The sequence below is a fragment of the Buteo buteo genome, chromosome 30 (genome assembly GCF_964188355.1).
Source record: "Buteo buteo chromosome 30, bButBut1.hap1.1, whole genome shotgun sequence".
NCBI classification, from domain to species: domain Eukaryota; kingdom Metazoa; phylum Chordata; class Aves; order Accipitriformes; family Accipitridae; genus Buteo; species Buteo buteo.
The window spans coordinates 1002046-1026071 of NC_134200.1; the positions used below are offsets into that span (position 1 = coordinate 1002046).

The 24026-nt window shown below is 50.5% G+C and overlaps 1 pseudogene; it reads right to left on the reverse strand.

Moving 5' to 3' along the window:
- Nucleotides 1-2179: 2179 nt before the first annotated feature.
- LOC142025748 (olfactory receptor 14J1-like) lies at nucleotides 2180-4819 on the reverse strand (annotated as a pseudogene).
- Between the last annotated feature and the right edge of the window lie 19207 nt (nucleotides 4820-24026).

Here is a 24026-nt window from a genome sequence, read left to right on the forward strand (position 1 = left end):
AAAGAACTCTTGGAAAGGTTCAAGTCACAAAGGAGCTCTGAAACTTCTACCCTGCGGCTGAAGTGCGTTTTGTATCCCATATAAACACGGCCAAGGGGTGTGTTTAATACAGAGGCTGCACAGCTTGGTTCCAGTGGGACAAGGGGATGTGACGGTGACAGCAGCAACAGGCTATTTTTAACAATTTGGAAGAGCCCTGTGGCTTGTTGCACAGCTGTGAGGGTTTTGGATTAAATGAGATGTGGTGGGACTGTGTCCCCTGGCTGTGTCCCCTCATAACTTCTTGCCCACTCCCAGCCTACTCACTGGCAGAGAAGCGTGAGCAACGGCAAAAGCCTTGGCCCTGATCAAGCACTGTTCAGCAATAGCTAAAACATGGGAGTGTATTCAACACTGGTTTGGTCACAAATCCCACACATGGAACCGTACAGGCGGCTGTGAAGAAAATTACCTCCATCCCAGCCAGCCAGGGGAGGCTGGACTTCTTGGAAGGTGTGAGGATGATAAGAATGCAGAATTTGAGAGGGGGGAAAAAAGGAACCAGTAAATGAGGCCAGGGATGTCACTGGGATGGTTTGGGGTGCCTGTGATGCTGCCCTGTACCTGATGTGAATTATTTCCACAGTCAGAGGGAACCTGAGTGCTTTCCCTAATGATGAGGACACAAAGAGTAAGGAATGAAAGTGCCATCCAGGCTGGAAGGGACCTTGCTAGATATCTGTAGAGAACACTACACTCAAAGCAGGCTCACACTGGGTTTCTCACAGCTTCATCCAGATGGGTCTGAGAAACTGCCAGGAATGGAGGCAGCGCAATCCCTGGGAAACGGCTTCCCATGTCTGACTGTCCCCACGTTGCAAAAGTTTCTCCCTACATTGAGCCTGACCCTGTCGTCTTTCAGCTCATTGCCTCCTGTGCTCCTGCCTTGCACCACAGTGTCTTCTTGGATACCTCACCGTAGGCAAGGCATATCTGTTACACCCTCTCTGCAAAGCCCTCCATTCCCCAGCCTGAACAAGGCCAGCTCCCTCAGCCTCTCCTAGCAGGGCAAGTGCTCCAACACTCACCATCTCTGTGGCCCTCTGCTGAACTTTTGTGGATCTCCAGCTTGCCAGCGTCTCTCTGGCATTGTGAGGAACCAAAACCCGGGCAGGTATGCTGGCTGTGGTGTAACAAGTGCTGAGCAGAGGGAGATAATCACTTCCACTGGCTGTGCTCCTGCTCCTACAGCCCAGGATGTTGTTGGCCATCTTGGCTGATGGCTCCTCTTTTGCCTAATGTAACCCAGAGATCCGCAGACCCTTTCCTGCAGAGCTGCCACCCACCCAGGCAGTCCCTGTCCTATGTCAGGAACTCGAGCAGGGCCTGGCAAGAGGTCAGCGTGGATGAACAGGGACCCTCTTGATGTAGGAGGTCCAACACCAGAAGGAAGTGCAGGGAGGCTGGAGGGGGAACAGCCTGCCCAGGAGCAGACAGACACCTGGCCTGTGGGTGCAGGGATGGAGCCAGCAAAGCCAGAGCTCAGTGGTCGATGGAAATGGCCATTCACGGGGAGGGCACCCAGAAGGGCTTCTCTAAATGTGTTGTCAGCACAAGGCAGGCAGCTGTGGGAACCCTGGTCCCAGTGGCCAGTGGGGCAGTGGACAGAGTGACAAAGCCAGTGTAAATACAGCAATTCCTCAGAACCAAGATTCTCCCTCGAGACTCCTGCCACACAGCAGGACTGTGACCGAGCTGCCAGAGCACTCCAGCCTTACACCGAGCCAGGGGCTCAGAAGGAGAGTGTGGGAGTGGAAAGAGAGCAGCTCTGGGAAGACCAAGTGCTGGTGCTGCCTGGCAGTGCTGCTGTGCTGAGACTCTTTTCCCCTTCCCCTCTGCACAGAGTCAATACACTGCAGCTTCACCAAGATCTCAGAGGAAGGATCTCGTCAAACAAGTCACTGCAGGGTCCTTTATTGTGTTGAAATACAGAGAGAGCACTGTGCCTCATTTACACAGCCTCGGGGTCAAATTCTACAGGTAGACAGTGAATTAGAAGTGGGATAAATAATAAAATTTCATTGTGCACATTATCACTAGAAAAATGAAGAAAACACCACCGCCACCACAATGAAGAACCTGAGAAGACATGCTGGGCCTGTAATGAGTTACATTATGAATGCTCTGCAAAAGAAAACAATCAGTTAATTGCTTCTGAAATGCACCCGCTCATCATTTTCCTCAGGGCATCCTTGATCTCCTGGTTCCTCATGCTGTAGAGGAGGGGGTTCACTGCTGGAGGCACCACCGAGTACACAACTGCCATCACCAGATTGAGGGATGGCGAGGAGATGGAGGGGGTCTTCAAGTAGGCAAACACTGCAGTGCTGGTAAACAGGGAGACCACGGCCAGGTGAGGGAGGCACGTGGAAAAGGCTTTGTGGCGTCCCTGCTCAGAGGGGATCCTCAGCACGGCCCTGAAGATCTGCACGTAGGAGAAAAGAATGAAAACAAAACAACCAAATGCTAAACAGGCACTAAGCACAAGAAGCCCAACTTCCCTGAGGTAGGAGCGTGAGCAGGAGAGCTTGAGGATCTGGGGGATTTCACAGAAGAACTGGCCCACAGCATTGCCCTGACAGAGTGGTAGCGAAAATGTATTGGCCGTGTGCAGGACAGCATAGAGAAACCCACTGCCCCAGGCAGCTGCTGCCATGTGGACACAAGCTCTGCTGCCCAGGAGGGTCCCGTAGTGCAGGGGTTGGCAGATGGCAACGTAGCGGTCGTAGGCCATGATGGTGAGGAGAGAATATTCCGCTGTGATCAAGAAGAGAAAGAAAAAGACCTGTGCAGCACATCCCCAGTAGGAGATGGCCCTACTGTCCCACAGGGAATTGGCCATGGATTTGGGGACAGTGGTGGAGATGGAGCCCAGGTCGAGGAGGGAGAGGTTGAGGAGGAAGAAGTACATGGGGGTGTGGAGGCGGTGGTCGCAGGCTATGGCAGTGATGATGAGGCCGTTGCCCAGGAGGGCAGCCAGGTAGATGCCCAGGAAGAGCCAGAAGTGCACGAGCTGCAGCTGCCGTGTGTCTGCAAATGCCAGGAGGAGGAACTCGGTGATGGAGCTGCTGTTGGACATTCACTACTTCTGAGCATGAGGCACTGTTCAAGAGGGTAAAGACAGTAACAAGTTAGAAGAGACTTCTCTGAGCTAAACTTAATGCATTTCTCATAGAAATCCCACTGAAGCTTCCCCTCCTATTTCAGAAAGACCTTTGGCAGCTCCCTTTCTTGAGACATATGGTTGGTGCTGGCTGAGGGTGCCACTGGGAGCAGCGGGCTCTGCTGTGGGCTCTGGGGGAGTCAGTCCTGACCTACAGCAAGAGGTAAATAGGAACATGGGGTCATCTTAGATTAAATCCATTTGTCATATCAAAGAGCTTTTCAGCATTGTCACTCCCACTTCAACCCAAACTGGGGTTTTTGTTTTGAGTATTTGTTCTGGTTTCCACATGTCACTTCAGGAGTGCTTTTGGCAGGGAAAGAAGCAAGTGTCCTAAAGATGGGGTATCCTGAAAGGAGAGTTTTGTCATTTGTATCACTGGGAGCCTGACGATTAGGAGGGGATTGAGATATTTTCCTCACATGGACAAATCTCTGAAATGCACCCAAATCCCCCCTCCCCATTCCTCTCCAGTGACAAAAACAAGAGGAGCAGGGACAGGAGGACATAAATGGATAAACACTACAGACCTGCTGCCAATGGAGGCAGGAGAGGGACAGATGGTAGGGCATTTGATAATTTCTTCTCTTCAGGGCTGACCCAACTGAGAAGGTGACTGAGTCCCCATGGCCATAAGGGCAGAGGCTCTGCTGGGTGGGACAAAAGACCACGGGTTTTCTCCACTGATGGCAGGGAGGTGCCTCAATCCCCCTCCCATGGCATTTCTGGGAGCAGCTCCCTCTCTCTCCCTGCCCCTGTCTCTGCTGCCTGGAGCTCTCCCTGTCAGCAGCTGCTTCTCCGTCCCCTTGTCACCTCCCTGTCCCTGCTCACAGACCCCAAACCACCCGCTGTGTGCTCAGCTCTGCCCTGCAGACCCCTCCTGGCAGCCGGGCAGTGCCCAGTGGCATCTCTGTGTGTGCAGGGGTTAAGGAGCACTTGAGACAAGTCCTAAGGACAACTAGAATCTCGGTGCCTTCTCCAGAGGGGAGAAATATATTTTAATGTCACACTGCACAACCACTGACGAGGATGAGAAAAATTCATAGCAAAGACTCCTTACCTTAAAGGTAAATGCTGCCTTGATGTTCTTCTCCAAAATCCATGCCTAAGCTTAAGCTGTGAGCAAATGTGACCTGCGCAGCATGCTGTCAACAGCAGAAGCACCCTGCTCTGCCCTTCCAGGGCTCATTTCTTTCACCCACACCTTCTCCCCACGCTGTCATGGGGGGTTCCCCATGCAGGCTGAGTGCTGACCCTGGCAGGCAGCAAAGTCCCTGCTCCACCACTCAGCCCCTGAAACACCAGGACCCTGCTCTGAAGGACAGCCCTGGGCACCCCTGCATGCACACCCGGCTTCACAGCCCTGCAGCTGGTGCCAGGAGAAGGCAGCCCTCATGCCCTGTCCCTCTGACAGGGCAGCAGGGAAGCCCTGCTCTGGAGCACACCCTTCTCCTCTGCGCCAGAGAAATGAAGAGATTCCTCCTGCCAGATCCCACACACTGTCAGCTGTGCCAGTGTTCGGAGATCCTTGCAGGAACTGAAGCTCTATTGCCCTGCACCCACAGACTCACCATGCAGAGGGCTGTGAAGATTTCTCCCGCAGTGAGCTCTCAGCATCCTCCCACTCCACGCTGCCTTTAAGCTCTCTCTGCCTTGCAGGTCTCCTCTCGATGCCTGCAGGCAGTGCCCCCAGCCCTGCTCCTGGGCAGAGCTGTCTCTCTGCAGCGCTGCCTGCTTGCCAGGAGCTCCCTCTGTCCCAGGAGCCCAGCCCAGCTCAGCAGCAGAGGACCAGCCCAAGGCAGCACTTTCTCTGCCCCCTCTGGGCTCCCTCCAGGTGTCCCTGGGCCTCCAGGGGAACCTGCTGGGAAACAGGCTGAAGCAATCACTGATGTTCCCTCCCGCACCTGGGGAGAGACACTGCTTTCCAGCAGGGTCATTGCTCTGCTGAGAGACAGACTTGGGTCCAAGAATCAACTTCACCGAGAATCATAGAATCACTGAGGTTGGAAAAGACCCTTAAGACCACCAAGTCCAACCGTGAACCTAACACCAGCTAGTCCACCACTAAATCATGTCCCTTAACACCGTGTCTTTGAAATACCTCCTATGAGGTTCATTGAACCACTTCCCTGGGCAGCCTCTTTCTTGTTCCATCATTGGGCAGGACACGCAGACACTGACAGGCAGGGATCTCCTTTAGCCCTGCTGAGGGAAGGGAGCCAGCTGAGTCCATGGAGACATCTCATGCTGGGTCTGTATTCCTGGGGCTGGAAGGGACTCAGCTCCCTCCCATGCCCACCACAAACCCACAGGAGTTGGGATCCCTCCTGCCTCAGTGCAGGTCTGCAGTAAAGAGGCACCTGCACGTGAGCTCCTTGTCTCAGCTCCCATGCTAACTATGGTGATGGAGGCCAGCAGTGAGGTGTTCAGATGCAAATGTCTGGTGACATTGGAGGTGCCAGAGGTGGTCAGAGAGATGTGCAGGTTATAGAGACAGATTGAAGTTATGTGCAGGCTGATATAGAGACAGGACAACATCTGAGCACCTCTTCTTTGCAGCCCCTGGGAATTTCCTTTGGCCAACTGAGATGACATCCGATGCCCAAATTAAGGGCAAAGGAACCTGTGCCTCCTCATGATGTTCAGGGTGGCCTATAGACCTATTCCTCTGCTGGTATGGAGTCATGTGCCTAGCAGAGCTCTTCTCCATCTTTTTGCATTTACTAGATCTTAGTGACAATATTGGCTGTTGTCTTATGTTCAGCCCCACCTTGGGCTACAAAATTCAGAGCAGCTATTCAATTCCAGGTTGAGATCCAGGCCCACAGAGCTACAGGAGATGCCGGGGCTGGCATGGAAATCACAGGTCCTACATGAAAAGCAATTCTCCTTCAGGGAGGGTGTGCGACAGACACCCCAGATGGCATCTCAGAGGGTATGATTTGGTGCCTTTGTGCCATTGACGGTTGCCATCAGTCAGAGGCACCAGTCATCAGATGCCATCAGAGAGGCAAATTCTGTCCCTTCTTCTACCCATTAGCTGCAGGCATTGCCTCATCACAAAGAACATCACACTGGGGTCCTTTCTCACTCCCTTGATGATCCAACCAAGGAACAGCCCAAGCATTTGAACAGTGTTCCTGGGTACATCTTGCCTTCAAAGACAGCATCCTCAAAGCACAACCATACTTCACACCAAAACTCAGCTGAAACTCAAAAGGGAATTCAAGGGCACCAAGATGAGCTGCTGCTATGTCAGGAACAGTTCAAGAAGAAAGAGAATTACTACGGGACCACTATTAAATTAATTGATAATTGGTGTACAGAGATCTGAGATTGCCCATGTCTTCCTTGCCTCAGTTACCACCAGCAAGGTCTCCTAGGCATTTGTGCTTTCAAGCAGGACTCTGGAAGGGAAAGGGGAACAACCAGCGGTGGATGAGGATCACGCCAGGGCTTACCCAGCAAACCACAACCCTTACCAGTCCATGGGAGGAGAGGGGCTGCAATCAAGGGTACTGAGGGAGTGTTTTTCACCAGGAAGTCCTGGTCTGTTGTGATCCCAGTAAGGAAGGCACTCAGACTCTGTGAGGCATCATTTAAAATGCTCTTCCTTAGGTCTAGGGCTCTAAGGAGAGAATTGTACAGATAATCTTATGTCCCTTTACATTGCTGGAACCCCAGGAAGTGTAGCATGGAGGCAAGAAAGAGGAGAAGAGTGGATGCCCTGTGTATGAAGGGGAAGCTTGGATTTATGGAGGTCCACTATGTGACGGGCAACAGGTTGCGTTAGCTTTTGCCACTGAGGATCGGAGGAGGCAGTAAGAGTGACATTGTGCTGGCAGCTACAAACTACTTGATCATGGGAGAGGAAAGAGAAAAGGTCTTTTGTCAGCAGCCGAGGAAGTCTCCAGGTTAATGATCAGGTGCCTATGGGGGACTGGAAGTGCGCTGGCATTCACTGGCCAGGCAAAGCAACAGGGTGCCAACAGCCTGAAGGACCTTGGGACAACTTCTTCACAGAGCTGCTAGGTGGGCCAATGATGGTGATGCTCACGGGCGAGTGGAGGGAGAGAGCGGGCTGTGCGTAGCAGAGAGTGTGTTACAGGCCAGAAGAGGACCCAAAGGAGCAAGTGGCAGTCATGCTACTGTGGAATAGTTCAAGCTGTGATTTTAGGGCGGCAGCAGCAGCCGGAGTAATGGCAATGCAGTGCTGGGATGTGGATCCAATCTGGGGATGCAAACAAGTCTGGGACTGGGACATCTCAGGTGATTCAGGACTGTCAGCAGGGCTATGAAAGAAGCTGGACAGGTTGTGGGGAATTCACAGGCATTGCCAAATCCCCAGAACACCACAGTTTTGTGTTTAAAGCAGCAAAATCTACCAGCAAGTCAAATATCCACCCACACAGTCACACTGACCCTCAGTAGAGCCCTGAGCAATGCGTGAGGAAAAGGACGTCCTTTACCAGGCCCTGGGGGGGGAAGGCTTGGTCACTCTGATGATTAACAAACACCAAGGGCTTACATGCGGTCAGAGCCACCAGCACACAAGGTACTCCAGAACATGGTTTAGTGGGCATGGATGATGGTTGGACTCGATGATCTTGAAGGTCTTTTCCATCCTAAATGATTCTATGATTCTATTTGCCATCTGCAACCAGTGTCTCCAATTTTTTGCATCATTAGCCCCCAGGGAGCAACACGTTGACTGGTCATTCCCTTCATGGCTTTGTCAGCTTTGGCCCTCGGTGGGGCCTCTGATGCCCTCAGAAACAGGGTTTTCTTGTACCTTCCTCTTCTTTAGACCCTTGCTCCTGTTTTCAGTATCTGCAGTTCAGGAACCGGGCACCAGAGGGCTCCTTAACACGCAAAACACCCTAACAGGCCACTTCTCTCTGCATAGTTGTCCCTAAATCTTCAAATCTTCTGTGGCTTGTTGCAGAAATTTCATGAGTATAGCCAAGCAGAGAAGATCAAAATGATAAGGAATAAGAAATCAGGATTTCTTGGGTTTTTTCCAGTTTTCTTTGTCTTGCTGCTTACAGAATAAGTGATATCAGCCTTCTCCAATCCACATGGATCCAGAGCATCACCGGATGAACTCTGCATATGTAGACAACAGTAAGATCACTTCTGTCAGACACTGTACAGGCCATCTTTGTCCTGTGCCCCATCGTCATCATCGATCTCTGCCCCCCACTCCATCTGTCATTTCTCTCATTGGCCATCTAGGACTTGCATCAGGGTTTCACAAATCTAAGCTTTTCCCAGTAAAGTCTGTAGCTGAATGATTCAGCTCATTTGCACAGATTCCCACTGGCATATTTGGAGAACCAGCTGCACACAATCACAGAAGAATGTTGCTTACCTGCTAAGAACAGAAAAAAAAAAAAAAAAGAAAAAGAAAAAGAAAAAGAAAGGAATATCTTAGTAAAAAATAATGTATGAAGTCCAAGCTTCCTCCACTGAAGTCCACTTTCTGCTCTGGGTCACCTTAGTGGAACACTTTCAGTGAGATACTCAGGAGAACAGGTACAAACACAATGGAGGAGTTGGCTCAAGAGACCATCAAGCAGACCACTGAAAGACAAGGCAAGCTTTAAAGCACCTGAACCTCTGAGCAGCACCTGGGTAGCTGAGAGGTGTTTGAATGGGTAGAGACCAATGAGAGGAGGAAAGCTGGATGGACACTGGGAAATGCAGGTGTCCAGGCAGTCTGCTGGAATGGCTTCTTTAGAAATGGTCAGTTCGAGCAGGACATGTGGAAACCCGTGAGAGAGTGGTGAGAGTCAATACACAGGATACTAGGCAGAGCAGTGTCACGGGTGTAACGGGGAAGACCAGGGTATCTTCTCCTGAGCATAGTACATGGGCTGGAAATTTCTACCTTGACATCATGGGAAAACATTGTCTGTGAAGGAAGAGTGTTTGATGCATTTCAGCTGATGAAAAATGTGCTCATTTTTTCTTTAAGAGTGGAGAATAGTTCCTGAGCTTTGCAGGCGGGGCACAGCTGTGCTTGTCCATTCAGGCCCAGAAGGTGCTCCCCATGCCAAGGCCAAAGCTGGGCAAGTGAGGGGCAGTTCCTTCAGTTTACGCATGCTCTTTGCCAGGGATGGGATTCATCCTGCCTACTTTTGATGGTGAGACAAAGTCACCCAAATGGCATTATTTCCAGGAACACGGCCATATATCAAACACACCTTATGTGGGGCAATGACCCGGAGACACTGCAGCTGTAAGCTCCATCCCCATCAGGCAGATCTTGTCCTGGGACCAACTCTCTCACTTCCTGCTTGGTAATGGTGCTCCCCAACCATCTGCAATACAAATGTGGGTACCAAATGAGCTCCACCCTGAGGCTTGCACAAGCTCTTGGGGCTCACAAAGTGCAGGCGTGCCTCAGGGAGGTCTTCCCCTCACCAAAGTGTGTTTCCCCAACTGGTAGTTTGGGGTCCATGAATGTGGAATGGAGAGACATGGTCAATACCTAGGGAGGAAAGGGCAAGTGCTGCTGAGAAACATGGCTGCTGCCTGGTGCAGGCCCAGGGAATCACCCTCCGGGGATGCAGGTGTTGCTAAGGAAGCTGTCCCAAACAAGGCACCTTGCCCCCAGAACATGGGGTACCTTGCACTCATCCTTTTCCTTTGGCTTTTCCCAGGAAGTTCTCAATCCAGACCATTGGCATTCCCCATCGCTCTCCCATGCTGCTTGGCTTTCTATATGGATGGCATCACCCATTCATCTAGAAGCCTCATTTAGATGGTCTTGCTCATTCTGTGGGACTTGTCCTGTAGGTCTAAGACGTCCTTCACAGCATTTCACAGAATGACAGAATGGTTGAGGTTAGGCGGGACCTCTGGGGTCATCTGGTCCAAACCCCTCCTCAGGCAGGGCCACCTAGAGCTGCTCACCCAGGACAGTGTTCAGATGGCTTTTGAATAGCTCCACGGATGGAGACTCCACAACCTCTCTGGGCAACCTGTGCCAGTGCTTGGTCACCCTCACAGTCTAAAAGTGTTTCCTGATGTTCAGAGGGGACCTTCTGAGTTTCACTTTGTGCCCACGGCCTCTTGTCCTGTCACTGGGCACTACTGAAAAGAGCCTGGCTCGATCTTCTTTGCACCCTCCCTGCAGGTATTTTTACAGACTGAGCAGATTCCCCTGAGCCTTCCCTTCTCCAGGCTGAACAGTCCCAGCTCTCGCAGACTTTCCTGCCGGGAGAGATGCTCCAGTCCCTTCATCATTATCTTAGTGTCCTTCCGTTGGACTCTCTCCGGTATGTCCATGTCTCTCTAGTCCTGGGGAGCCCAGGACTGACCAGAGCGTTCCAGATACGGCCTCACCAGTGCTGAGTAAAGGGGAAGGATCCCCACCATCAGCCTGATGGTGACATTCCTCCTAATGCAACCCAGGATACCCTCAGCCTTCTTTGCCACAAGGGCACAACTTAGTGCCCACCAGGACATTTTCTCCAAAACTCTGTTCCAGCTTTGCAGGCAGCTGGGTTGCCCCCAGCACAGAGTGGTGCCTGCAGTTATTGCCCCCCTCCCAGGGGCAGGACTTTACACTTTCCCTGGTTGAATTCCATGAGGTTCCTGTCTCCCCATTTCTGTTTGGCCCTTCCTCTGTTTCTAAGCAGTAACATTAGCTCACAACCCTACCCTTAATGGCACCCCCTAAATGGCACCACTCACCCTGTTGGGTATCCACTACCCTAATCCTCCAACCCTTACCTCTGAGCTAAATCTTACTCTTACCCTGTGAACGTTACCCTATCGCTCCTGCCAAACCCCCGCCCTTATAGCTAGCATTAGAAAGTTGGCCTTAAGCCTAGCCCTCACCCCTGCCCTGAAGAACCCCTAATCCACAAAGTGAGCCCTCACCCTAAACACTAGCCAGACGGCCAAAGCAGAACACCAGACCATCACCCTAAACCTTTGCCTAATCCCTAACCCCGAAAGGTGAGCTCTAATCCCTAAACCTGAACACTTAACACCTGAAGCCCTCATTCCCATGCTCTAAGCCCCTCCCCTTGAGCCCCTCTCCTCCCCTAACTGAGGCTGTTTGGTCCCTGGGGGCAGGGCAGGGATGGTGGGGTCCCAAAGCAGAGCCATGGTGTTGGAAGAGGAATGTGAGGTGACCTTTATCTGATCAGATCCTAGGCCACAAGGAAGAGATGGGTGGGAATGCTGTGGTGAGGTCAGCTGTGCCTCAGGATCTCATGGGCCAGCAGGAGACACATGGCTGGGAAGGTGGCTGCGGGGGCACCTCTGCTGGCATCCCCGATAGGCCCGCAGCAGACTTGAGTGTTGTTTTGCATCAGGAGGTGCCTTTGATCACTGTGCAGCAAGCTGTGCAGATCCCACCCACGTAAGGGTTATCCCGCTTTGGTCCTGGGAGCTCGTTCAGTGTTTTCTTACAAGAAAACAATTCTCATCATCTTTCCCACTGTCCCAGAAGGGGAGGTTTGTTTCTGCAGTTTTAGATGCAGGTAGGGACATGCAGGTGGCCTAATTGCTGGTACCAGCTGGGAGCTTCCTGCAGGTTTCTCTGCTACAATCAAGTTTATCCTGCATTGAGATATGCTTAGCACAACACAGCCTGCAGGCCAAGCTGTACCTGGAGCCCAGCCCAGCCCAGGCCTGGCTCTGCTCAGGTTTACTGTTACATGGATCGCTAACTCCTCCAGGTACCATGGTCTTCTGGTCAGGATCCCTGAACTGCCTGATGAAGGCTGGGAAGAGGATGAGGTCTCCCTCAGGCAGCTGGAGGAAGGGACACAAATTTAGGCCTTCTTAGTCACTGGGGAGTTGGAAGACCATGGACCTCTGCTAGAAGGCCTCCGTTGAAGGGAAGGTCAGAGGTGTTCCATGACCCAACATGGTGGGATACACTCCTGGATTTGTTCTTCACAGGAAAAGAAGGCAGGGCTGGTGGAGGAGTTGGAAGGCAGCTTTGGCTGCAGTGAATGAGGCCAAAAGGTAGAAAACCCTGAGGCAAGCGAGCAAGACAAATTGTAGCGGTGCAGAGGACAGAGGAAGGATGACCGCATCCAACCTGCTGGCAGTGCTCTTCCTAATGCAGCCCAGGATGCCGTTGGACTTGCTTGCAGCAAAGGTGCAAAACAAGGAGGAGAGAAGGCTTTGGGGAGACCTAGTAACAGCCTTCCCATACCTTCTTGAGTGTCATCATGAAAATGCATCTGGGCTCTTCACTGTTGTGCATGATGGGAGGATGAAGGCCAATGGGCATCAGCTGAAACAGACAAGGAAACACTTTAAGAAAAACTATTGAGACTCTCAAGCACTGGAGCAGATGTCCTAGAGAGCTCCTGTCATCTCCATCCTTGGAGCTTTTCAAGCCCAGAATGCGTGAAGCCCTGAGCACTCTGCCCTGACCCCAGAGCTGACCCTGCTGCAAGTAGGACGTTGGCCTAAAGACCTCCTGAGGTCCCTTCCAATATGAATGATTCTATATTTCCATCCTCAGCTGATCTTCCCTTCACCATGGGAGGCAAAGCACCTGAGTTCCCTGTGACCACAGTCTGCAAGAAGTTTGGTCAGATGATCTGTGACTTTCCTCTCCCACTCCAGGCACGGTTGCCCAGTTGCAGGGCTGCTTGGCAGGTACCCCCAAAACAGCCATGATCATTTCCTTTGCTTCACCTTTTCTTTTCTTTTCCCCTCTTTTCCCACTCTCCGTTTCTTCCCCTTCACCATCCTTGTACCCCTCCATGTAAACAGCCCATCTCTCTTTACCCTTTTCTCCCTGGCCCCTGTGTTGTATCCTTTCACCCTCATTTGGTGTTTCTGAGCTTGTCCCCATGGGAATTCCTCTCCTGCTCAGCAGTTCCATTGAAAAGCTACTTGCCTTTACTATCTGTGATGTCCTGCAATTCCTCAAGCTCTTGCCTTGTCAGAGGCACCACAAGTCAGGGTGAGCCACCTGCACGCACACATTAACAATTGCCCAATGGTGCTTCACTCCTGGGAGACCCTGCAGACCTCTGGCATTCGGTCAGTAGAAACCTCATGAAGCTTTACAAGGCTCCGTGGTCAGTCCTGCACTTGGGGACAGAATAACCCCATCTGTGAGGGCACGCTGGGATCTGAATAGCTCAGGGGGGACCCTGAGGAGATGGGCCTGGCTGTGATGAGGGATGCCATATGAGCCAGAGGTGCATGCTCACCTTGAATGAGGCCAACTGCCACCTACAGGGCTGCATCAGGGGGGAGCATGGCCACCCAGAGAAGGCAGTTCTCATCCCCCTTGACTCAGCACTGCTGTGGCAACCTCCAGGCTAGTGTGTGTGTGCGTGCAGGCTCCCTGTTCTGGAGGAATGAGGAGGAACTGGAGAGGGTCAGAGGAGATGTGCCAGGCTGGGGCTTGGTGTCTCTGTGGAGAGGCTGAGGGACCTGGGCTTCTTTAGCCTGGTGAAGTGGAGGCTCAGGGCACTATAGTAGTAGCTGCAACTGCTTGAAGGGTGGTTTCAGAGATGATGGAGCCTTTCTTGGTAGTGGGAAGAGACAGAAACCTCCACAAAGCGTGGCTTGGAAGGTTCCGAGTGGGGCTGAGGAAAAAGAAGTCTCACTCAAAGGGTAGCCTTGTGGTGTAAGAGGTCAGCCAGAGGGAGTCTGGATCAGCCCATGGCTTTGTGTTTCAAGGAACAGTGAATGATGGGTGGAGAGACATGTAGAGAAATGCCAGGGTGAGACCTAGGTGGGAAAGCAAGATGGGTATTAACAGCCTGAAGGGAAAGAGGTGCAGGCATGGGACAGCATAAGACAGCCTGCAGTAGAGATGGCAAAGGGCTCTGGCAAAGCCGAAAGGCTCAACAGGACTGAGGGCTTTGTCCCGTTGGCTATGGCAGTTGCCTCTACCACCGAGGCCGAGCAGGAGAAACACTCTTCTGAGGCTCTGGACTTTGTTTCATTCTGGCCCCTTCTTTGGGAGGCCCAGAGGTGTCATAGAATTTTCCTGCACTTGGCATTGCTCACCCTCACATCCCACTGCCCCCAGGAAGAGCCCTGAGCCATGCGTGAGGGACAGGATCGGTGGTCCCAGGGCCTGGGGGTGAGGCCTTGGCTTTCTGCTTCATCAAACAAAGCCAGGCTTTTCTCAGCATCAGAGCCACCTGCACAGTGCCTTGGCCTACCTGGAGTCACAGCCTCCAATTAACTGCTCTAACGAGTCCATGGGAGCCTTTGCCAGACCTTTGTCATTCATGGCCCTCAGTGGGGCCCATTAATGCTGCAAGGTACTTTGAGTTTTCCTTCTAACTTCTTGAGCAGTTTCTTCAATCTCCTCTCAGTACCTGAGGCTCCTTTAATGAGTCCAAAATGCACTGTGGGGCTCATTAAAATACAGAAAGCCCTAACGAGCCATGTCTCTTCCTGTAACATTCTTCAAGTCTTCAAGATTTGTACAGCTAATTAGAGAAGTTACCTAGTGTAGTTAAGGAGGAAGGTTTCAAAGTGCATCTGATAAAAATGATTTTTTATTTTAAAGGACATTTTTCATTGCTTTCCATTTTAAAGAAGAGAGCATAGAAGCTTTCTCTGATATTGATGCAGACTGTCTCCTCAGGATGAGTGGACAGGTACAGAAAGCAGTCCCTTGAGGTCTGACACTGTATAGACAACCTTGCTCCTCAACTCTCCAACCTCACCATTTCTGCCTTTGGCCACCTGGGACTTAGATCACTTTGCCTTACATCAGACTTCTCCACCCAAGGCTGAAGCTGGATGTTACAGCTCCCTTGCATCAGCTCCCACCTGCCCTCCTGAGAGAACTGGCTGCACATGGGCACAGCAGGACTTTTGGTCTTTGGAAGCAAAGCAAAGCAAAGCATGCTGAAGTTTCATAAACAATAAAAGACACTCTGCAACCATACGCTAAGCGCAAGCGGTGTCTAATGAGGTAGCCTCTCTACAAGGAATAATCTTATGAGAGATATTTTAGGTAGGGAGGTGAAAAAGGTAGATAGAAACATAATTAAGGAGCTGGCTAAGGAGACAATTAGACTGCTGAAAGACAGGCAAGCTTTTAACTCCCTGAAGCTCAAGCAGCAACCAGATAAGTGAGAGGTATCTGAATGAACAAAGAGTGGGAGAAAAAGAACTTTGGCGAAAGTATATGAAAGATTAGAGGAATTAAATACAGCGTGTAACAGGCAGAATAGTGGTACTAAAGTTACAGGGGAAGATGTGATGGTCAGGTCACTGGTGCCTGAGTAGCTAATACTTGTGATGTCACTCTTGGCTGAGTAGCTGATAGGCCAGGACCAGGTGCATGGCCTATAGAGGCCCATGTGAGGTGACTGGAGGCTGATACCTCGAAAGCGAGTACCTGGCCAATGGGTGTATGTGTACTTGTGAGGTCACTGCTGCCTGAGTAGCAGATAGGGCAGCAGCAGGCCCGTAGCTTGTGTTGGTGGTTTTCAGGTCACTGGTGTCTGAATAGCCAATAGGTGAAGGAGCAGGCCAATATCAGACATAGGTGCTTTGACACCACCTGTGGCTGAGTAGCTGATAGGCTAGGAGCATGGCCATGGCTGTGTGTGAGCTGTTGATGTCACTGGTGCCTGAGCAGCTGATAGGCCAGGAGCCAGACCATAGCTTGGGTAGGTGCTTCTGATGTCAGCAAAGTAACATTTAGACCACGCCCCAAACCGGCTTTTTGGAAGAACCATCATCAGCAGGAGTCCATACACCGCACACACGTGTAACAGGGTAAATCACGAGCACACAGTGGCGGCAGCAGGAGGGTGCGAGGTCATCGTCAGCATAACCCATGAGCACACAGCTGTGGCGGTAAGACGGTATGAGATCACGTCCCTGATGGCACCCCATGGACGTGGCTCTCAGTGCAGAGAGGCCGTGTGCATTAGAGGAGCATCATGGCAGATGGGAGCTGCCTGGCCCCGTGCCCGTGAAGCCGAAGGAGCAGCCCCTGCAGCCCTGCCCTGGGGTGGGGGTGGCTCAGGGGCACTGCCGGGATGTGCCTGGGCACGGCACCAGAAGGAAGCCACAGACCTCTTCCCAAGGCGCTGCGGGGGGAACTCCAGGTTTCCTGCACTAACCTTGGGTCACCTCTGACACCTCAAATGTCAGCAGGTATTTGCATCTAAAGGACTCCTTCCCTCCATCTCCTTGAGTGACCAAAGGAGATGAGGCAAAGAGCTCGCATGGAAATACCCATTTTTGTACACCTGACCAGAAGCAAGAGGAATCCAACCTCCTGTGGTTTGTGGTGGGCATGGAAGGGAGCTGAGTCCCCTTCCAGCCCCAGGACTACAGACCCAGGATGAGATGCTTCCTTTAACTCAGCTGAACCCCTTCCCTTGAGAAGTGGGAAAGGAGCTCCCTGCCTGTCACTGTCTGGGTATTCTGCTGGATGATGGGACAAGGACAGGTCACATTTAGGCCTAAATCTGTCTCTGAGCAGGAAAATGACAGTGTCTGAAAGGAAGTGTCTTTTCTTAATTCTTCCTCTTAATTCTGATTCAATACTTTCAAGGACATGTCCATGGGATTTCTATCCTGCCCAAATACGAGTATTCAGAACGTGTATTAATTGTGGGAGAAGAAATATTGACCTTACTGTGTGCTTGCCTTGCCAGTACTCTCTCTATTACGCTGTGGATTTAACCTCCCTAAACTTCCCAGTGTTTCTACCTGTCCTTATTCAACTCACCATGGCTGAAGTCATGTCTTCAGAAGCCTACCTGGACATGTGCACTTCCCACTGTTCTCCAGAGGGCTTCCTCCTCTTACCCTTTGGTCATTCAGATCCCTCTCACCTATCACCCTGCTTTGAGCTTCAGGGAGGTAAAGCTTCACTGTCTTTCAGTAGTCTCTCTCATACTCCCTGGTAAAATAGCCAGGTTGGAGAGGTGAGGAGGAAGGTTGTCCATGCCGTGTCTAGCCGCAAGGGACTGCTTTTCCTGTATGTCCACACCTCCTTAGGAGACACTCTGCATCAATATCAAGTGGAGAATTCTTCTAACACTTCTTTAAAGCAGTCATTGAAAACATCCTCTTTACCTCCCCTCCTGAAACCTCTCTGATTAGCTACACAAGTCTTCAGTACTTGAAGAAAATGATGGAAGAGTCATGGCTTGTTAGGGCTTCTGGGATTTCAATAAGCCCATGGTGTCTTTGGGGCTGTGTCCATGACGCTCAGGTACTGGGAAGAGGCTGAGCAAAGCTTTCAAAAGCAAAAACCTGAAGTACCTTGGTGAGGTAAGGAAGAGGGTCAGCAAATCCACTACTATGGACTTCCAGAGGGCAAGCTTTGGCCTGTTCAACACACGGGTTGAGAGGTCCTTGGGAGACAGTTCTGAAGGGCAAAGTGGTCCAGGAAGACTGGACATTCATCAGGACAGAAGTCTTAAAAGCTCAGGAACAGGCTATTGTCATGCGCCACACAGAGAATTGTCAGGGAAGATGACCAGCCTGGCTAACAGGGAGCTTTTGCTGGGACTCAGGAAAAAAAAGGAGAGTTTACCATCTTTGGAAGAAAGGACAGGCGACTCAGGAAGAGTACAGGGACCTTGTTAGGTCACGCAGAGAGAAAATGAGAAAGGCAAAAGCTCAGCTAGATCTCAATCTGGCCACTATTGTCAAAGAGACAACAAAAAATGCTTTTACATATATGTTAACAACAAAGAGAGAGCCAAGGAGAATATGCACCCTTTATTGGATGCAGAGGGGAACATTGCCACCAAAGATGAGGAAAAGGCTGAGGTACTTAATGCCACCTTTGCCTCAGTCTTTAATAGGGAGACCAGTTATCCTCAGGGTACTCAGCCCCCTGAGCTGGAAGACAGGGATGGAGAGCAGAATACACCCCCCATAATCCAGCAGGAACTAGATAATGACCTGCTACACCACCTGGACACTCACAAGCCTATGGGACCAGATGGGATCCATCCGAGAGTACTGAGGGAGCTGGCAGAGGAGCGTGCCAAACCACTCTCCACCATTTATCAGCAATCCTGGTCAACAGGGGAGGTCCCAGAGGACTGGAGGCTTGCCAATGTGATGCCCATCTACAAGAAGGGTTGGAGGGAGGACCTGGGGAACTACAGGCCTGTCAGCTTGACCTCGGTTCTAGGGAAGATTATGCAGCAGTTCTTCTTGAGTGTGCTCACATGGCACATGCAGGACAACCAGGGGGTCAGGCCCCATCAGCATGGGTTCATGAAAGGCAGGTCCTGCTTGACTAACCTGATCTCCTTCTAGACCAGGTAACCCGCCTAGTTGTTGCCTATTTCTGGCGTGGCGACCTGGTTCAGGAACGGCGAGCTCCGTCCATCAGCTTGCAGACACCAATGTGGTGGACAGCAAATGGCGTTTATTGGTGATCGACACAGCATTATATAGCTTGGGTTTACAACGTCACTTCCATCTGCTTACGTCATAGACTAAACGCTATTGGCTATCCGGAGAGGGACCCTATATTTCCGTACAGCGCGACGTCTTCCAACCGCCAAGCCCTATCTATCCACATTTCCCCCCTCCTTATGCTTAACTATATAGGCTAATATAACCTATAAATATCCTAATACTTAACGTTAAGACTTAACTTCGATACTTAGCCCTGAGACTTATCTATAAGATATAACTATAGGACTTAACTTTAATTAAACTTAACTCTAAATAAAAAAAAGGTATATATCAAAATCTTACGGTAACAAACATAAGGCACATTAGACAGATATATTTCTAAATTAGTGAAAACGTAACAATCTTAAAAAATATGTGTCATAAAAATAAAAAGATAAGGCACAACAAACGGGTGGAAGTTAAGGGGTAACTGGTAATAATGGGGTGTAACTTGGGGTAACTGAGGGACAATTGGGGGTAACACTGAGTGGGTATATTCTTATAACAGTTGCTGGCGTTCTACCAACATAATGTTAGCCCTCTCTAGCCGGCTCTTGACGAACGACACAATCTTATTCAGTATGCAGGGTCCAGAGATCAGTGCTATCATGATCATTGCGATCGGCCCTATCAAGGTAGATATCAGGGTGGTTAACCATGGTGAATGGTTAAACCATGATTTAAACCAACTTTGTTGTGCCTCTCGTTCCATTTTCCGTTTTTCTAATCCTTCTCGCAGTTTGGCCATAGTGTCTCTCACTATCCCGGTGTGGTCCGCATATATACAACACTCTTCTCTTAGTGCAGCGCACACCCCCCCCGTTGTAAGAACATCAGGTCTAATCCTCTTCGATTCTGTAACACTACTTCAGATAGTGATCTAATTGATTGTTCCAATGCACTTATTGATTGTTCAATTCTAGCCAGGTCCTCATCTACTGCCACCCTCAAGGTGCTAAATTCTTTACTCTGTTGCGCCAAGGATGCTACTCCTGTACCTAATCCCGCACCTCCTATGATCATTAGAGTAGCTACTGTTAGCGCTGTGAAGGGTTCTCGTTTTGACAGATGATGTTCTGGGGTAATTTGTGAGTCATAGGCAAATTCTTCGGAATGGTAAAATATTTTAGGGAGTATAGACACTTGGACGCAATATTCTGAGGACTCATTACATTTTTTTAAGGACAAACAAGGTGTAACTCCAATAGTAGAACAAACCCACTTGGCATTTTTGGTCGGTATTAACCACTCGGAAGGGGTTTTATATTGTGTCTTATTAACACACAGTTGTTCTCTGTGCTTTGGGACTTTGCCTACACACACGCCCCTTCCCACCACCTGTGACAATGTAATGCCTTGTTTTTCTGTGTCCCATATACACTGGGCCGGATTTGTACCATTTGCCTGCATAGGTAGGTCACTCACTCCTATGGCCTCGTAAAAGGGTGGTCTTATTCCGTAACATAACCAGCAATGCTCTGTAAGATTCGGATTTGTTTTGTTCAATACTTGGTAGCTAGCTTGCATCATTTTCCAGAGAGGATTTCCATAAGGGATTCGGGTGCTATTGGGAGCCGCATTTTCGGTATTATCTGTGGTGCTATGTATTAAAGGTTTCGATGTTGGTGGGTTAAGAACCGGGTTAGGCCCGAGTGCTTGGGGTGCTTGTGGTATGGTCCTAAGGATTTGTACCACTACTCCTGGATCTTTGAAAGCGTTGTGAATAAATACTGACCACCTTTTTCCCACAATCCAACCCGTATTAGCTGGATTTTGGATTTCCAGAATCAAATGGGAACAAGTACCTCTTTCAGCCAGTAATCCATCGCGCGCAAATTTTGGATGGTTACACCTATTTGGTCCCCATCTTACCCGCAAAAATTTGTCCTCTCTTTCTGGTTTCCATCTATCACTTGTTACAATGGTCTCGCATCCCCAATATCCACAAAACCAATATCCTGGATAGTTACAATAACTCTTTCCTGGATATGAGCTGGGACACCAATATGTTCCCCATATTGACTTAGGTCCTCCAATTCTGGAGAATAAATCAAAATTTGTTATCGTAAAAGTTGGGGCGCCTACTGTCACGTTTTCTCTTATCACTCGATCACTAGTAAGGTCTTGTAGGATCCACCTGAATGGCCGATGGGGATTGTAATCTGATTCTGCCTTTCCTGTAGTGACAAGCTCCGAAATCAGGATCACACAAAGGCATTGCAGCCTCCCCCGGTGGCGCTATTTCGCTGTCGTCCGGGCTCTGCCGGTGCGGAACTCCCAGGTTTGGACAGGACGCTTGCCGACTTGTCATTTTTTCTTGCCACCGGGACATAAGGGTTACGGGGGTGTCTGATGATCTGGTCCTGTGGACAAAAACTCACAGTTTTCATTAGTTTTATTCTGGAGGTCCGGTTTAATGGACTTAAGCGGACACCACCTAACTTCATCTTTTTTGACGGCGCCATGCCCTTGCCCTGTAAGGACTAGCCTCCACCCTTGTTCCCATTCTCCCCGCTCATTTCTAATTATAACCAACGGGCCTTCTTCTAGCGCTCAAGTGGCCCAATGTTTTTGGGCAGGGCTTTTCACGTCTTCCCCTCTGGGGAATTGATTCAATGATAGCAGAGCAGTCGCTAGTAAGCATGCTTGGTCTCCCGGGGGAATGGCGTTGACAAAACCTTCTGGTTTTGCTAATACCTCCAATTTAGATTTCAGAGTTTGATTCGCTCGTTCTACTATGGCTTGTCCCGTGCTATTATACGGGATGCATTGTGTTAGGGTGATACCCCATTTCAAAGCAAATGCCTGGACTGATTTAGAGACAAAGTTCGGACCGTTGTCTGTTTTGATCTGATTGGGGACGCCAAGCCACGCCATGGCTGTCAGCCAATGTTGAATGGTTGCTTTGGAGTCAGTCCTAAGGTGTTGAGTGGCTACGATCACTCCGCTATATGTATCTACGGTTACCGCTAGCCAAGCTCGAGGTTTCAGCAACTGGCAGAGTGTAAAATCCGTCTGCTGCACCTCAGAGGCCTTAAGACCTCTGGGGTTGACTCCACTGGACCACAGTGGTGTTTTCTGACAGTGGGGACACATGGCTACTATGTGTTTCGCGTCAGTGACTGAGATCCTGCATTTCTTCGCTAATGCTTTAGCTCCGATGTGGAGAGACTCGTGTAACTGACGGGCGTCTCTTAGTGTCCACAATCCTTTTGCAGCGGCATCTGCTTTGTCGTTACCGGTTTGGAAAACCCCTTTAATTGGGCTGTGGCTGTTGACATGGATGACTGATATGGTGCCCTTTCGCGAAAAAAGTGCTTCTTCCAGCATTAAGGTTGTTGTAGATGTTGCCATGCCAGGCCCCAACATGGCCAAGCAAAGTTTGGCTACGAACATCGAATCAGTTACTACGTTGAGATGTTCTGTTGGGAACAGTCCGCACGCTAGTACTACGGCCGTCGCTTCTAGCTGCTGAACTGAAAGAGCACAATCAGTCATTTTCATGCAGTGCCATTCTCCTCCCGATTGCCATACTGCTGCCGCAGTTGAGGTTGCTGATGATGCGTCTGTGAAGACTGTTGGTCCCGGTTGGGGCCGGTCCATGATCTTCCGTGGGAAGTCGATGTTAACAATTGTCAGCATTTGAGTCCAGGGGGGCTTTGTGGCGTACCGGACTTCTCCACCAAATCCGACGAGAGCCATGGCCAGATATTCTGACATTGCTACTGATTGCGTTGGGAGCTGTTTGCGGAAGGGTAGGTATATCCTGGCGGGTTCGATGCCTAGGTGTCTTAGGGCAAGTTTTCTGCCTTTCATGATGAGATTACTGAGGCACTCGACTCCCGGAGAAAATGCACGTGACGGTTTTCCTAGGACTATCCATTGTATTGGTTGGGCTTTTTCAGGGGGGCCCTGGGCTAGTGCTCCTACTCCCCCCTTTTCAGTGAAGTGCACATACAGATCAAGTGGTATGTTCGGGTTCCACCTGGCGAGCATGCTTGATGACACCTGTTGCTCGATAAAGTCGAGAGAGTTCATTGCTTCTGTCGTCAGAGTTTTTTGTTCCCATGGGTTCTTTCCTTTCAAAAGATCATGCAGGGGAGCCATGATTTCGGGAGGGATTAGGACAATATTGCGGAGCCATTGCAAGGACCCCACTAACTGTTGCATATCATGGAGTGTCTTAATGTTCCGGTGGATTTTTATTTGGGGGGGGGTTACGTAAAGACTTGTGATCCCCACTCCCAAAAAACTTACACATGGTCCTCTTCTAATTTTTGCGCTCGCAATTTCAAACCCGTTTGCTTTTAGAGTTTCTGAAATCGTTGACACCAGCTGGTCCACCTGACTTCCTGTCGGTGCAGCGATCAAAATATCATCCATATATTGAATGATAGTCGCAGTCGGGTCACTACACTGGACTGGTGCCAACGCCCGATCCACCGTGATCTGGCAGATGGTAGGTGAGTTGACCATTCCTTGGGGCAGCACTTTCCACTGGAAGTGTAGGTTGGGGCGTTGGCTCTTTGGAAACACGATAGAAACAGCAAAGCGCTCCTTGTATTCCTCATGCAGGGGTATGGAAAAGAAACAGTCCTTAATATCGAGGACAGCACAAGGTTGTCCTTCCGGTATCATAGAGTTCATAGGCAACAGCATTTGGACAGGGCCCATTGGTTGGATTGTTTTGTTTACTTCACGCAGGTCATGGAGGAGACGAAACCCTTCGCCAGTTCGTTTAGGTATTACAAAAACTGGGGTGTTCCACGGGCTAGTGGAGGGCTCTATGTGACCTCGCTGTAGTTCGTGGTCAACTAGCTCAAGGAGAGCATCCATTCGAGGCTTCGGCAGGGGCCACTGCTCAACCCACACTGGGTTAGACGATTTCCACGTCAGTCTAATTGGTGGAAGTGGGTGTGCAGCAGTGGCCCTTACGGTAAATTTGTCACCCTGGCTTTTAAGAGGGCTAAAGTGTCCCTTCCCAATAGGGGTGGGACTCCTGACATGACATATGGAAAAAGGGTGATGGTTTTCTCCAGTCCCTTTTCAGTGTGAAGTGTGATTGCTACCAATTGAGCACTCCTCCGAGCTCGGGTTAATCCCCCGACTCCACCCACCATGGGGGCGTCTTCCAATTTCCAGCGTGGGGGCCAATTCGTTTCAGGAATAACTGTAACATCTGCTCCGGTATCGATCAAAAAGGGGACACTAATGGTGGTGTCATTTGAGGTATTATAGAGGGAACAGATCCCCCACACCACTGGCGGGTTGTCACATTTTACTGCCCAGGGCCACCCTGGGGTCTCGCCCCCAAGGGGTGGTCCTTGCTGTCCCTGAGATAGGGGCAGATTCGGCTGGGCCGTCGGTTGGACCATAAAGTTGGTCGCTTCTCGAGGGGGCAGCGGGTTCGGGAGCACTTCGCCCCATC